This window comes from Chiloscyllium punctatum, chromosome 21, assembly GCF_047496795.1.
Source record: "Chiloscyllium punctatum isolate Juve2018m chromosome 21, sChiPun1.3, whole genome shotgun sequence".
In the NCBI taxonomy this organism is placed as follows: Eukaryota; Metazoa; Chordata; class Chondrichthyes; order Orectolobiformes; family Hemiscylliidae; genus Chiloscyllium; species Chiloscyllium punctatum.
The window spans coordinates 70,109,779-70,126,455 of NC_092759.1; positions in this window are offsets into that span (position 1 = coordinate 70,109,779).

A 16,677-nucleotide genomic window follows, 5' to 3' on the forward strand; every position below is an offset into this window, starting at 1 on the left:
GGTTGGAATGGATGGAGTGGAGGGCTGCACGTCCCGAGGGTGAGAGGTTGGAGTGGGTGAGAGGGGTGGAGAAGTTGAGGCGGTTAATGTCACAGCGGCAGTTGGCTATGAAGAGATCGAGGGCAGGTAATTTATCTTCACACTCTCCATATGTATTCTAACTTCAACTATACAGTGATCACTTCTTCCAAGAGGATCCCTAACTCTGAGGTCATTAATTATTCCTGTCTCATTGCACAGGGGCCAGATCTTGGATAGCTTGCTCCTTGTCGTTTACATTTCATACTGTTCAAAAAAACTATCATGGATACACTTAATGAACTCCTCAAGGCTACCCTGACTGAGCTGGTTCGACCAATCTACATGTAGATTCAAATCACCCATGGTAATAGACATGTCATTTTTACAGGCATTAGTTATTTCTTTGTTTATTGCCCATCCCAATGTGATGTTATTATTTGGCCTATACACTGCACCTATCAGTGACTTTCTTGTTAGAATTTTGAAAGCATCATTCCTGTTTCTCCTAATGTAGAGCAATAACAACAACTACTTGCTTTATATGGAATCTTTCATCATGGCAAATCTCCTAAGGTGTTTCATGGATGATCAAAACATTGATTAAGGAGAATGATTTTAAAATACATCTTAAAAGAGGAGAGAGAAGGTTAGGGAGGGTTTTCCACAGACTTCTGCCCTTGACAGCTCCAATTGTGGAGTAATGCAGGTGGGGTGGAGTGGGTTGGAAAGGGAACGTGCAAAGGGGAAATGGAGGAGCGTAGGCAGTGCATAAGGTCTTAAGGACAGAGGAGGTTCCAGACTGAGTCTGTCTGTCATAGACAGTATGGCTGCCTCATGGAATTTGAAATACCGCAATGGGCCCATGGATGTCATGTTAGTCAAGGATAGTATAACGGTGGCTGAGAGAACATTTGATGAGGACTTGTCTACTGAAGTAGTGTGGGCTGAGGTTAGAAACAGGAGAGGGGAGGCCACACTGCTTGGATTTTTTATAGGCCGCCACCGAGTTCCAGGGAGGGGGAAGAGAGGATTAGAAAAATTACTCTGGGTAGGAGTGAAAGTAACATGGTGGTCATTATGGGGGACTTTAACTTCCCCAACATTGACTGGAAATGCTATAACTCTAGTATGTCGGATGGATCAGTTTTTGTCCAATGTGTACAGGAGGATTTCCTGATACAGTATGTCGAAGGGTCGATAAGAGGGGAGGCCACATTGGATCTGGTCCTTGGTCATGAACCGGACTAGGTGTTTGATTTAGTTGTTGGTGAGCACTTTGGAGAGAGTGATCATAATTCAGTTATGTTTAGTTTAGCGATGAAAAGTGATAGGTACATGCCACAGGTGAAGACTTATCGATGGGGCAGTGGCAATTATAATGCAATTCAGCAAGAATTAGGATGCATCGGATGGGGTACCGAAATGTATGGATGCAGACAATGGAAATGTGGAGCTGGTTTAAGGAACAGATATTGTGTGTCCTTGATAGGTATGTCCCTGTCAGGCAGGGAGGAAGTGATAAGGTAAGGGAACCGTGGTTTACAGAAATTGCATCTCTTGTTAAGAAGAAGTAGGAGGCTTATGTGTTGATGAGACAAATGGTACGAATGAGGCGATGGAGACTTACAGATCAGCTGGGAAGGATTTAAAGAGAGTTAAGAAGAGCAAAGAGAGGACACGAGCAGTCTTTAGCGAATAGAATAAAGGAGAACCCTAAAGCTTTCTACAGGTATGTGAGGAATAAACGATAGGGTAAGAATAGGGCCAATCAAAGACAGAAGTAGGAAGTTGAGTGTGGATACTATGGAAATCGGAGAGGTGCTAAACAAACATTTCTCATTGGTTTTCACTCAGGAAAATTAGAATATTGTAGATAATAATGAGGTAGAAGATGTTAGACTAGAAAGGATCGAGGTTAGTTATGAACAGCTGTTATCAATTCTAGAAGGATTGAAAGTAGACAAGTCCCCTGGGCTAGATGGAATTTATCCGTAGATTGTCTGGGAAGCGAGCGAGAAGTTAGCAAAGACTTCAGCTTTGATATTGAGTTGTCAATGCCTACAAGTTCAGTACCAGTGGACTGGATGATTGCAAATGTTATGCCGTTGATCAAGAAGGGCAGTAGAGATGACCCAGGTAATTATATACCAGTGAGCCTTACTTCTGTTGTAGGAATGGTTTTGGAAAGGATTATAAGAGACACTATTTGTAATCATCTGGCAAACAACAATTTGATTTCAGATCGTCAATATGGTTTTGTCAAGGGCAGGTCGTGTCTCACAAATCTCATTGAGTTTTTTGAGATGGTGACCAAGCATATAGATGACGGTAGGGCAGTTGACGTGGTATACATGGACTTCAGTAAAGCCTTTGATAAGGTTCCAAATGGTAGACTGTTATAGAAAATGCAGCAACATGGAATTGAGTGTGATTTAGCAGTTTGGATTAGAAACTGGCTTTCTGAAAAAAGGCAGCAAGTGGTGGATAATGGAAAATAATCAGCCTCCAGTACGGTTATTAGTGGTGTGCCACAAGGATCTGTTTTGGGATCACTGCTGTTTGTCATTTTTATAAAAGTCTTAGACGCAGGCATAGGTGGATGGATTAGTAAATTTGCAGACAATACGAAAGTCAGTGGAGTAGTGGACAGTGTGGAAGAATGTTACAGGTTGCAGGGGGACTTGGATAAACTGTAGAATTGGGCTGAATGGTGGCAAATGGAGTTCAATGCAGCTAAATGTAAGGTGATGCACTTTGTGAAGAATAACAGGAAGGCAGAGTACTGGGTCAATGGAAAGATTCTTGGTAGTGTAGATGTGCAGAAGGATTTTGGAGGCCATTGCATAGATGCCTGAAAGTTGCCACCCAGGTGTACAGTACTGTTAAGGCAGCATACGGTGTGTTAGGTTTCATTCGTAAATGGATTGAGTTCTGGAGCCGCAATATCATGCTGCAACTATCCAAAACACTGGTGCGGCCATATTTGGAATATTGTGTGCAGTTCTGGTGCCTATGTTTCTGGAAGGATGTGGAAGCATTGGAAAAGGCACAGAGGATATTTACCAGGATGTTGTGTGGTCTGGAGGGAAGGTCTTATGAGGAAAGGTTGAGAGACTTGAACGTGTTCTCATTGGCAAGAAGAAGGCTAAGAGAGGATTTGATAGAGACATACAAGATGATCAGTGGCTTAGATAGGATAGACAGTGAAAGTCTTTTTCCTAGGATTATGACATTAGTGTGTATGAGGGGGTATATCTACAAATTGAGGGGTGATAGATTTAAGACAGATGTCAGAGGCAGGTTCTTTACTCAGAGTGGTTAGGGCATGGAATCCACTACCTACTAATGTAGTTAACTCAGCCACATTAGTGAGATTTAAACAAGCTTTTAGATAAGCACATGGTGATTTCAGGATAGTGTAGGGGGACGAGCTGAGAATAGTTCACAGGTTGGCACAACTTCAAGGATCGAAGGGCCTGTTCTGCTGTATTGTTCTCTGACTATTGTGCTACAAGAGATTTTTATGGCTTAAACTGAGTGATGGATCTTGTATTGTGGGCTTACAAAGTGTCACTAATCTCTACCAAACATGTACGAGGTGGAGAATGCTGCCTGACCTGCTGCGTTTTTCCAGCAACACATTTTTCAGCTCTGATCTCCAGCATCTGCAGTCCTCACTTTCTCCATGTATGAGGTAGAGTCAGGGCAATAATAAGAGGCTGCAACCGGAGGGGGACAGTTAACTCCATACAAAACCCGAATCCTTCTCAACTGTTTTCACCACAAAAACCGAGCGCCTTCCAGAAAAGCACCTCTATATCCCACCACTTTGCCCCGCTATCGTAGTATCTGGCTGTGCACTAAGAGGAGTGCAACAGTCTGGACCGGGACCCTGAAACGCTTGGTAAAGAGTCAAATCATCTGAGCATTGAAAGCCCCACCACATTTCATGCATTTTCTCTTGTTTTCACTCTGTTCCTGCCTTCCCTTGGTTTTCCTAATGAACCTGCTAAAAGTTGTTATTACACACATCTGCACAAGCTGTGAATTGAACCCAGGCCTTTCGGTCCAAGATTCGGGATATTTTCACCGCGTCAGAGAACATCGACTCGAACTTCCTTTGTCCCTTGCCTGCGAAGTCTCGCCTGAATCAACTCTGCAATTGGGAGGAAGGGTCGGAACAGGAGGACCGAGTAGCGGCCGGTCCTCCAACCAGAGTGAGTGAGGAGAGGGGCCAAAGCATTCTCGGAGAGTGATCGCTTCAAGATTTGTCAGAGAGCAAACTATTTTGCAGGATTTTTACATAGCTGGCCGGTATGGTTGATTTGGACCAGACAATTTACATGTTAGACATCTCTATGACTATAACTCGACAAAGTAATTGTTAATGACTAATATTTTACCCATCAGTCTGTGCAGTTATGAATATTCTCTATTAACTCAATGATAACCTCAGACGCACGCGCAGTTTGGTTTCTATGCAGAGCATGCGCAGTGTCACATTGGTCAGGGCACAGAGAGACATGGAGCTACTTTCTCCGGCAGCGGCTGCGATCGGCTTAAGAGAGCGGCACGTGGGAGCTTTGACGGGAGAAAGGAGTGGAGAGAATTCACAAGTCCCGGGTAAAGGTTAAAAATAACTCGAAAAAGACCCTCCAGGCCCGGGTAAGGAGGTGGCGGTCTCTGATCAGGGAAGTGGTCCAGGGTCACGGCCGCCATTTGTTTGAGGGAAGAGTGAGGATGGTCAGGGCCGCCATCTTGAGAAGGTCAAGGTGCAGGAGGGCGGGGCTCTCGGGGTCTGTAGAACAATCCGAGGAAAGGGAAGACCCATTGTTATTGATTAATTCCACGAACACAGCGTCACTGGGCGATCCTGCAGGAATACCCTCTCTCAGTCCTGCTGGGATGTTTCACCCAATCAGAACCAGCAGCTCTCCTCCTCTCTCAGCTCCCCTTCTGTCCTTCCTGCAGCATCTGTCCCCTGGAACATTGAGCTGCCTGTCCTGTCCCTCCCTCAGCTGTTGTTTCTGTAATACCTGTGATATCCCAGTCCCACCTTAGATTACTTCACTAAAGACAGGAATGCACCCGATGGATTTTTCTTAACATCAGCAATTGTTTAATACTCATTTACAGGTTTTTAATTACATTGTTTTTGAAGCGTTTACTTCACATTCAATCATTTGCAATGGTGGGATTTGAACCTATGTCCAGAGAACACTTGCTGAGTTTCTGGATAAATTGTCACCCAATAATGCCTCTAGGCCATCACTCCGCCTGCTGACAGTTTGTATATCCCAGTACAACATGAATCAAAACTCTTTCTCCCAGCACAATTGTTTGATCCGGCACTCTGATGATGTGACTCGGTACCTCTCCATGTGGTATCCCTCACTGTGTGGGTCTAATTGCTGCCTCTGTCAGCGTCTCTCACTGTTGAAGCTACTCCAGATCATGAGCCAACAGAATTCTCCACTCCAGAGAGATGAGGCAACACAGGTCAGGATTTTCCAGATCTCTGTGGGCTCAGTGCCATTCTATATGTGTAACCCTCAAAGCATTAGTCTAATTGCCCATTCTGCCTATTTCTGTGTCTTCTACAGGTACTCAGGGAGTTCATGACTCAATAGACTTGCCAACTGCTGGTTGGGATGATGGTTGGTCAGCCAGAAAGACAAAGTCAGGGAGGTCGGGAGTCTTCAATAAATCCTGCTGCCAGGTAAGATCATTCCAGTGCACAGAGCAGAAAGTAATAAGGGGGATCCAAACATCAGCTAACAAGACATGACATAGAGAATGTGCTGGAGGGGGAGCACAGTACAGACACACCCCAGGCTCAATCACCACGCCTGCTGCAAGTTTTGTTGTAATGAGACAGCATCGGGAGTTCCCAGTTATCAGTCCAGGCCTGTGCTTTCTTAGAGAGCGTCAGAACAACTGAGGGGAAAGCAGGCCTCCCACGAGAGGGTGGTAATGCTGCCTGGGATCTTTCTGTTCCGTATTCCCTCTCCAACACTGTATCTATGGCTTGTATTGAGGACCAGTGTCTTCAATCATTCTAACTCCTATAACAGTTCCTATCTCTGTCATCTCCTCCCCTCTCACCAATTATTTCACATATTTGAAACCTCCAGTCCAGATGACCATCCGTATCGCTGTAACTTGCTTCAGTCTCTACAACATGCCTTGTCTTGATCGTCTCCTCCTCCAATAACTGGAGACATAGGATCTGTTTCTGTGTGGCATGACTCTTCTGCCGAGGTTTCCTGAATGGAATGAGTCAGAATTGCCTGTGTTTGGCTCATATCCCTTCAAACCTTCTCCTCTCCATGTACCTGCCCAAGTATCTTTTCCATGTTGTAATTGTACTTGTTTTTACCATTTCCTCTGGCTGTCCATTCCGTCTATGCACCGTCCTCTGTGGAAAATGATGTCCCTCAGCTCCCTCTTTAAATCGTTGCTCTCACACCTCACGTTTATGCCTCTAGCGTTGGACTCACCTACCCTTGGCAATTCACCTTACTTAGACCATACATAGTTTCATAAACTTGTATAAGGTCATCCCGTGGCCTCCTCTGCCCAGGAGAAATATTGGCGACAGTGTTACCAATATCTCCAACTCATGTACTCAATGCTCTGACCAATGAAGACAAGTGTGCCAATTGCCGCTTTCAACACCCTGTCGCCCTGTGATGCCAGGGTGTGTAACTGCACCCCTTGGTCTCTCTCTTTTCTACAACACTGTTCAGGGCCCAACCATTACCCGTGTTCGTCCTCCTTGGTTTGTCTGAAGTAAATCCAACAACTGAATTAAACTCCATCTTTCATTCCTTGGCCCCTTCGTCTATCATTTTGGTCACATCTGGAGCAAACTCCAGTCAAGTTTGTGAGACATGTTTTCCCACGCACAAAGCCATGCTGGCTGTTCGTAATCAGGCCTTATCTTTCCAAATACATGGACAGCCTACCTCTCTGAATGACCCCCAACAACTGACCCACCCTGATGTCTCGCTCATCAGTCTGTAGTTCCCTGGCTTTCTCTTGCAGCCTTTCTTAATTAATGACACAACATTATAATCATAGTCAGAGAATCAGACCGCACTGTTCAGTTAACGCTAACCAGACTCTAAAACTGATCTCATCCCACCTGCCTGTTTCTGGATCATATCCCTTCAAACCGTTCCTATTCCTGTACTAATCTAAATGTCTGTTAAACATTGTAATTGTCCCCATGTTCTTGGGAAGTTCATTTCACACACAACCCATCCTCTGTGTAACAATGTGCCTCTCAAGGGTTTTTTTTAAAATGTCTCTCCTCTAAACTTAAAAATGTAGTGCCTTGTCTTGAAACTCCCCTGTCCATGGGAAAAGACAACTCCCATTAACTCTATCGATCCCCCTCATGATTTTATAAACTTCTTTGAGGTCATCTGTCAACATTCAGGTTTCAGTGTAAAATACCAACCTATTCAGCCTTTCTTTATACTGAAGCCTTTCGTACCCAGCCACATCCCAGTAAATCTCCTCCCAACCCTTTCCAACTTAATAATATCCTTCCTATAACTGGGCAGCCAGAACTGGACACAGTATTCCAGAAGAGGACTCACCAATGGCCTGTATAATCTCAATGCGATGTCCCAACTCCTATATCCAAAGGACTGAGCAATGAAAGCAAGTGAGGCCAGCACCTTTTTTTAAACTATCCTGTCTCTCCATGTTGCAAACTTCAAAGAATTATATAGCTGAGTCCTGAGGTCCCTCTGTTCTACAACACTACTGAAGGTCTTGCCATTAATTGTATAAGCCCTGCCCGTGTTTGTTGTTCCAAATGCATTCCCTCGCATTTATTCAGATTGAACTCCATCGACAGTTTTTCAGCCATTCACACCTTTCATCAGGATCCCTTTGTAATCTCAGAAAACCTTCTTCACTGTCCACAATGCCACCCTCCAGTCTAACAGCCTATCACACACAGCTCTCTATGGTACAAATATCTCTGCTAGGGGCCCTACAATTTCTTCACCATCTTCCCACAATGTCCTGAGATCCATTTGATCAGGTCCTGGGGATTTATCTACCTTTGTGTTTTAAAACCTCCAGCACCTCCTTTTCTATAATGTGGACTCATTTCAAGACATTGAGTCATAGAGATGTTCAGCACGGAAACAGGCCCTTCAGACCAACTCCTGCATGACGTTTCTGGTCACATTTGCCACAATTTTCCCAATATCCCTCTGAACCTTTGCTATTCATACACCCATCCACATGCCTTTGAAATGTATTTCTATCAGCCTCCACTATTTGCTCTGGCAGCTTATTCCATCAACTCTGCAGGAGCCAGTTGTCCTTTAGACCCCTTTGAAAAGTTTCCCTCACCTGGGGAAATGACCTTGTCTATTGACCCTGTCGATGACCATCATGATTTAAACACCTTTTATCGGTTAACTCCTCAGCCTCCCATGTTCAAGTGAAAACAGCCCCAGCCTATTCAGGTTTTTCCCTGAAACGCAAACCCTCCAACCCTGGTAACATCTTTGGTCATTTCTTCTGAACCATTTCATGTTCCACGACATCCTTCCGATGGCATTGAGACCAGAATTACACACAGTATTCCAATAGTGGTCAGGCCAAACACTGTTTAGTTCCCTGAGCGCCCCAGTCTTTATCCACAGTAAGTTCCAAAGTGAAATATTTGTTTCGGATCTTGTAGTTTCACACATCATTGCCTTCATTGATCATTAAGGAGACCAGGTTTGTCCCGAGCTCTTCTTTTGCTCTTAATACACTTGTAGAGTCTCTTTGTATTCTCCTTAACTTTCTCTGCCAAAGTGATCTCGTGTCCCCTTTTTACAGTCCTGATTTCCATCCTAAGTGTATTTCTACAGCCCCGATGCTCCTGAAGGGATTCCCTTGAGTCAGCCAGTTATATCTGACATGTGCCCCCTTTTTTTCTTGACCACAGCCTCGAAACTCAGCCAGTATTTCCTAATTCATTCAGCATTGAGCTGCACACTAACAGGAACACGCTGGCGCTGAACGCTCCTTTTATCTCGGTTTTAAAATATTCCGACTTGCCAGACTTCCCTTTATCTGCAAATAGCCTCCCCAGATCTACTTTAAAAATTCCTGTCTAATACTATCTTGCTCCATTGAATAACTTTAACTTGTGGACTAGGCCTGTCCTTTTCCATCGCTATTTTCAAACTAATACAATTGCGGTGACTTTCCAAAGTGCTCCCCCACTAACACCTCAGTCCCGTTCCCGACCTTGTTTCCCAAGGGGAGGTCAGGTTTAGCCCCATTCTCCAGTTGGGCCACTTACATAATGACTGGGAGTTTTCGGAACACACTTAACAAATTCCTTCCATCCAAATGCTTAACTTGGTAGCAATCCTAGTCCAGGTTTGGAATGGTTCAGATCCCCTATCATTCCAACCCTATTATTCTAAGAGATATCTGAAATCTCCTGACATATTTGCTCCTTCATCTCCCATTGCCTATCGCTGTAGACCGACCGTAGAAAACTAATGACCAATTTTTATTTCTCAGTTCCACTAATGTCGCTTAACTGGGCGATCCTACATGAATTTTCCCTCGAGGTACTGCTGGGAGTAGCAGCTCAAACCCACCAGCTCTCCTCCTGTTTTCCCTCCTGTTCTATCCTTCCTGTAGTATCTGTCTCTGGAACATTGAGCTGCTGGTCCCGTTGCTCCCTCAGCTGTGTTTCTGTAATATCTATGGGATCCCAATCCCATGTTCCCATCCATGCTCTGGGTTCATCTGCCTTATCTGTTTGGCCCTTTGCATTGAAATAACTGCAGTTTAATCCACCAGTTTTCCCTAATTGTCTGCTATGTTCTTGCCTGCCTTGTCTACTAACATTGCTCTCTTGAACATTTGTACCAGCCTCAACTTTCTTTCTGGCCTTACGACTCTTTGGGGTCACACAGCCCTGCTAGACGAGTTTAAATCCTCTCGAGCAGCTCCAGAAACGCTACCCACCAGGATGTGGGTCTCCCTCCTGCTCCCAGTTCAGGTGTGTTCCCCACCCTGTCTACCTGTGCTGACACCTTCAGACATCCAGGGACTTTCCCACCAAGGTCCCTGTATTCCTCAGTACACCAGGAGGACCTACCCTTCATGATGTATATCATTCATTTATTAGACTTCCCACAGTGCATTACCTCACAGTGATCAGCAGTAAACTCTGTCTGACATTACTCTGCTCAGTTTATCAACTGATCGATATCAGACTGCAGCCTGAGTCCATCCCCCTCACTGTGGACAGCACCCTCACCTTTCATGTTATCTGCAAACCTACTAATGTTACCTTCTGCTTTCACATCTGAGTGATTAATGTCCAAAATGAACAGCAATGGTTCCTGCACAGATCCCTGTGGTACACCCGCTGGACAAAGGCTTTCAATCACAAAACCAACCCTCCACCAATTGTGGAGCCAATTTACCAACTTACCTTGGATCCCATGGGCTCTTCCCTTTTGGACCAGCCTTCCGTGTGGGACCTTGTCAAACACCTTAATGAACTCCATATAAACCACATCATCTGCACTGCCCTCATCAATATCAGAGGACAGTTGTCGAGCAAATCCATACAGACAATCCCTAATGAAATTGTGGGGGTATCTGTTTTTGGCGGATACATTGTATAGGTGTTCTTCTTCCTCTTTTTGCAGTTCTGGTGTACTGCAGTGTGTTGTGGCCCTTTTGAACGGTGTCTTGATGCAAATTCTTTTGTGTGTGTTCGGGTGGTTGCTTTCGTAGTTCAGGACTTGGTCTGTGTGTGTGGCTTTCCTGTAAACCTTTGTGGTGAATTCTCCGTTAGGTGTTCTCTGTACCATCACATCTAGGAATGGGAGTTGGATGTCCTTTTCTTCCCCTCGAGTGAATCGGATTCCTGTGAGTGTGGCGTTGATGATCTGGTGTGTGTTCTCTATTTCTGTGTTTTTAATGATTACAAAGGTGTCATCCACATATCTGACCCAGAGTTTGTGTTGAATTTGCGGTACGACTGTTTGTTCTAATCTTTGCATTACCGCTTCTGCTATGAGTCCAGAGATGGGTGAGCCCATGGAGGTGCCGTTGATTTGTTCAGATATTTGGTTGTTGAATGTGAAGTGTGTTGTGAGGCACAGGTCCAGTAGTTTGAGTATGCCGTCTTTGTTGATAGGTTCAACGTCCTGTTGTCTGTTCTGTATGTCCAGCAGGTTGGCTATTGTTTCTCTGGCTAAGGTTTTGTCTATAGAGGTGAACAGTGCCATTACATCAAATGAGACCATAGTTTCTTCCTTGTCTATGTGTATATTTCTGATGATGTCCAAGAATTCCTGTGTTGATTGTACAGAGTGTCTGGATCCGCTGGTCAGGTGTTTCAGTTTCTGCTGTAGTTCTTTGGCCAGTTTGTGTGATGGTGTCCCTGGTAGTGATACTATGGGTCTGAGTGGGATGTCTGGTTTGTGCACTTTCGGTAGTCCATAGAATCTGAGGGTGTTGTTGCTTTCAGTTTTCATTCTCCCAAGTTCAAACCTGGTTATCTGTCCGTTTTTTTTGTAGGTTTCTCAATGTGTTGTTTATCCTATTGGTGAGCTGAGGGGTGGGGTCAAACTCCACACAATTTCATCCACAGATGCCTCAGGGAAAGACAATGGAATGAAGACATGCCACGACCCAAAGGACTAGCCACACTACCATACATCAAGAACATTTCGGAACTGACAGCCAGACTACTGCAACCACTAGGACTCATAACAGCCCACAAACCAACAACTCACCAGGACGAAGGACCCGATACCCAACATGAGCAAAACCAATGTAGTGTACAAAATCCCATGCAAGGACTACACAAAACACTACATAGGACAAACAGGAAGACAGCTAACGATCCGCATCCATGAACACCAACTAGCCACGAAACGACACGACCAGCTATCCTTAGTAGCCACACACGCAGATGACAAGCAACGTGAGTTCGACTGGGACAACACTGCTATTATAGGACAAGCCAAACAGAGAACATCGAGGGAATTCCTAGAGGCATGGCACTCATCCACAGATTCAATCAATAAGCATATCGACCTGGACCCAATATACCGGCCACTGCAGCGGACAGCTGGAACTGACAACCGGAACCGGCAGATACAATTCACAATAAATGCCGGAGGAAACATCACAGAAGCGCTTCACAGGAGGCTCCCTGAGGATGTCACCTCGACAGGGGAGGAAACGTCTGCAACACAAATTCCCAGCTCGACGAACAGAACCAGAACAACAAGCACCCGTGCTACAAATCTTCTCCCAAACTTTGAAGCCCTTTCGACTCTACAAAGCTCCGTCATGAACAATCCACCATCTCTCTATTTCCTTTGCTTTCTTCAGTGTCTGCAACTCTCGCTGTATCTTCCAGTAACGTTCTTTAGTTACTGCAGGTCTGCCGAGCTCCCCAGATAACCTGTTTCATTCCCTACAGCTCCCTCAATCACTGTAACACCCTCTGCTCTGTCTAATCCTCCTCTTTCCCACTGTCTTCCAGGCACAACGGTGATCCTGTAAGAGAGCAGTGCGGAATGGGATGTTATAAATCTCAGCTGAGGCTTGAGGCCTACCATTACCTGGGAATCACAAGGGGAGAGAACCTGAGAGAGAGCAGCACAGAGCGGGAGAATATAAATCAGCAGAGAGGGTCAAGGCCGACTGGGACTTGGATTTGGATAAAAAGCAGAGCAGGAGGCTCGAAATCAGCACCGAGTCACAGAGGGAGTGACCGTGTGAGGGAGTAACTTGGAGCAGGAGCTTGAGGCTGACTCACACCTGGGAGAAGAGAAATCAGCTCTGAGGATCGAGGCCTAGTTGTACCTGGGAGTCACAGAGACGGTGACCCTGTGAGGGAGCAGACTGGAGTGAGAGCTGGACGATTACACGTCCGAGAAGACAATCACTGTGTGTGCACGTGTCCCTCCATTGTTCTGTGTTTGTGTGTGTGTGTGTCTGCGTGTTTCCCTCCCTCACTTTGTGTGTGTATGTCCCCTCGCTGTGTTTGTGTGGTGCCCTCTCTCGCTTTCTGAGCACCTGTCTCACGCTCGCTGTGTCTGTTTGTCTCAACTTCACTATGTGTGTGCGAGTCCCTCTTGCTGTGAGTGTGTGTGCCCCTCTTGCAGTAGACAATAGACAATAGACAATAGATGCAGGAGTAGGCCATTCTGCCCTTCGAGCCTGCACCGCCATTCAATATGATCATGGCTGATCATTCCTAATCAGTATCGTGTTCCAGCCTTATCTCCATACCCCTTGACTCCACTATCTTTAAGAGCTCTATCCAATTCTTTCTTAAAAGAATCCAGAGACTGGGCCTCCACTGCCCTCTGGGGCAGAGCATTCCACACAGCCACCACTCTCTGGGTGAAGTAGTTTCTCCTCATCTCTGTCCTAAATGGTCTACCCCGTATTTTTAAGTTGTGTCCTCTGGTTCGGCACTCCCCCATCAACGGAAATATGTTCCCTCCTGCCAGAGTGTCCAGTCCTTTCATAGGCCTATACGTTTCAATCAGATCCCCTCTCAGTCTTCTAAACTCAAGGGTATACAAGCCCAGTCGCTTCAGTCTTTCAGTGTAAGGCAATCCTGCCATTCCAGGAATTGACCTCGTGAACCTACGCTGCACTCCCTCAATAGCCAGAATGTCTTTCCTCAAATTTGGAGACCAGAACTGTACACAGTACTCCAGGTGTGGTCTCACCAGGGCCCTGTACAGCTGCAGAAGCACCTCTTTGCTTCTATACTCAATCCCTCTTGTTATGAAGGCCAGCATGCTATTAGCCTTCTTCACGACCTGCTGTACCTGCATGCTTGCCTTCAATGACTGGTGGACAAGAACACCCAGATCTCTCTGAACAGCCCCTTTACCTAATTTGATACCATTGAGGTAGTAATCTGCCTTCCTGTTCTTGCCACCAAAGTGGATAACCAGACATTTATCCACATTAAACTGCATCTGCCATGCATCTGCCCACTCACCTAACTTGTCCAGGTCACCCTGTAATCCCCTAACATCCTCATCCTACCACTCAGCTTTGTATCATCAGCAAATTTGCTAATGTTATTGCTGATACCATCTTCTATATCATTTACATATATTGTAAAAAGCTGCGGTCCCAGCATGGATCCCTGCGGTACCCCACTGGTCACTGCCTGCCATTTCGAAATGGAGCCGTTAATCACTACCCTTTGTTTCCTATTAGCCAACCAATTCTCTATCCAATCTAGTACTTTGCCCCCAATCCCGTGCGCCCTAATTTTACTCACTAACCTCTTGTGTGGGACTTTATCAAAAGCTTTCTGAAAGTCCAGGTACAGTACATCCACTGGATCTCCCTCGTCCATCTTCCGAGTTACATCCTCAAAAAATTCAAGAAGATTAGTCAAGCATGATTTCCCCTTCATAAATCCATGCTGACTCTGTCCTATCCTGTTACTATTATCCAGATGTGCCGTAATTTCATCCTTTATAATAGACTCCAGCATCTTTCCCACCACTGAGGTCAGACTAACTGGTCTATAATTTCCTGCTTTCTCCCGCCCACCCTTCTTAAAAAGTGGCACAACATTAGCCGCCCTCCAATCCTCAGGAACCAACCCAGATTCTATTGAACTCTGGAAAATAATCACCAGCGCATCCACGATTTCCCGAGCCACCTCCTTCAGTACCCTGGGATGCAGGCCATCAGGTCCCGGAGACTTATCAACCTTTGCAGTGTGTGAGGGTGTCCTCCCCTCGCTCTGTATGTGTGTGTATGCGTATTGGACACTCACTGTGTGTCTGTGTGTCCCACCCTCGCTATGTGAGTATGTATGCATGTCCCTCTCTCATTGTGTGCACGTCGCTCTTGCTGTGTGCGTCCCTCCGTCGCTCTGTGTGTGTGTGCGTGCGCGTGTCCCTCCCTCGCTGTGTGCGCGCGCGTGTCCCTCCCTCGCTGTGTGCGCGCGCGTGTCCCTCCCTCGCTGTGTGCGCGCGCGTGTCCCTCCCTCGCTGTGTGCGCGCGCGTGTCCCTCCCTCGCTGTGTGCGCGCGCGTGTGTGTGTGTCCCTCCCTCGCTGTGTGTGTGTGTGTGTGTGTGCGCCTTTCCCACCCTCGCTGTGTGTGTGTGTGTGTGCGCCTTTCCCACCCTCGCTGTGTGTGTGTGTGTGTGTGTCCTGTCCTCGCTGTGTGTGTGTGTGTGTGTGTGTGTGTGTGTGTGTCCCTTCCTCGCTGTGTCCGTGTGTGTGTGTGTCCCTTCCTCGCTGTGTGTCCGTGTGTGTGTGTCCCTTCCTCGCTGTGTGTGTGTGTGTGTGTGTGTGTGTCCCTTCCTCGCTGTGTGTGTGTGTGTGTGTGTGTCCCTTCCTCGCTGTGTGTGTGTGTGTGTGTGTGTGTGTGTCCCTCCCTCGCTGTGTCCGTGTGTGTGTGTGTCCCTTCCTCGCTGTGTGTCCGTGTGTGTGTGTGTGTCCCTTCCTCGCTGTGTGTCCGTGTGTGTGTGTGTCCCTTCCTCGCTGTGTGTCCGTGTGTGTCCGTGTCCCTTCCTCGCTGTGTGTCCGTGTGTGTGTGTCCCTTCCTCGCTGTGTGTGTGTGTGTGTGTGTGTGTGTGTCCCTTCCTCGCTGTGTGTGTGTGTGTGTGTGTGTGTGTGTCCCTTCCTCGCTGTGTGTGTGTGTGTGTGTGTGTGTCCCTTCCTCGCTGTGTGTGTGTGTGTGTGTGTGTCCCTCCCTCGCTGTGTGTGTGTGTGTCCCTCCCTCGCTGTGTGTGTGTGTGTGTCCCTACCTCGCTGTGTGTGTGTGTGTGTGTGTCCCTCCCTCGCTGTGTGTCTGCGTGTCCCTCCCTCGCTGTGTGTCTGCGTGTCCCTCCCTCATTGCGTGTGTGTCCGTGTGTGTGTGTCCCTTCCTCGCTGTGTGTCCGTGTGTGTGTGTCCCTTCCTCGCTGTGTGAGTGTGTGTGTCCCTTCCTCGCTGTGTGTGTGTGTGTGTGTGTGTGTGTGTGTGTGTGTGTGTCCCTTCCTCGCTGTGTGTGTGTGTGTGTGTGTGTCCCTCCCTCGCTGTGTGTGTGTGTGTCCCTCCCTCGCTGTGTGTGTGTGTGTGTGTGTGTGTGTGTGTGTGTCCCTCCCTCGCTGTGTGTCTGCATGTCCCTCCTTAGCTGTGTGTCTGCGTGTCCCTCCCTCGTTGCGTGTGTGTCCCTCCCTCGCTGTGTGTGCATGTCTCTCACTCTTCCAGCGTGTCCCCCACTCGCTGTGTGTGTGCGTGTCCTGCATTCGCTGTGTGTGCATCTCCCCCTCGTTGGGTGTGCAATGTCCCTCTCTTGCTCTGTGTGTGAGTTTGTGTTTGTGTGTGTCCTTCCCTCACTGTGTGTGCATGTCCCTTCCTCGCTGCGTGTTCGTGTCCCTCTCTCGCTGTGTGTGTCTATAATTTTGTGCTTGTGCATGCCCGTGTCCCTCCCTCGCTGTGTGTGCCTGCCCCCCTCTTGCTGTGTGTATGTGTGTCTGTGTTGTAGTGTATGTGTGTCCCTCTTGCAGTGTATGTGAGTGTCCCTCCCTCGCTGTGTGTCTGCGTGTATCCCCTTAACTGTGTGTATGTGTGCGTGTCACTCCCTCGCTTTGTGAGTGTGTGTGTCCCTCCCTTGCTCTT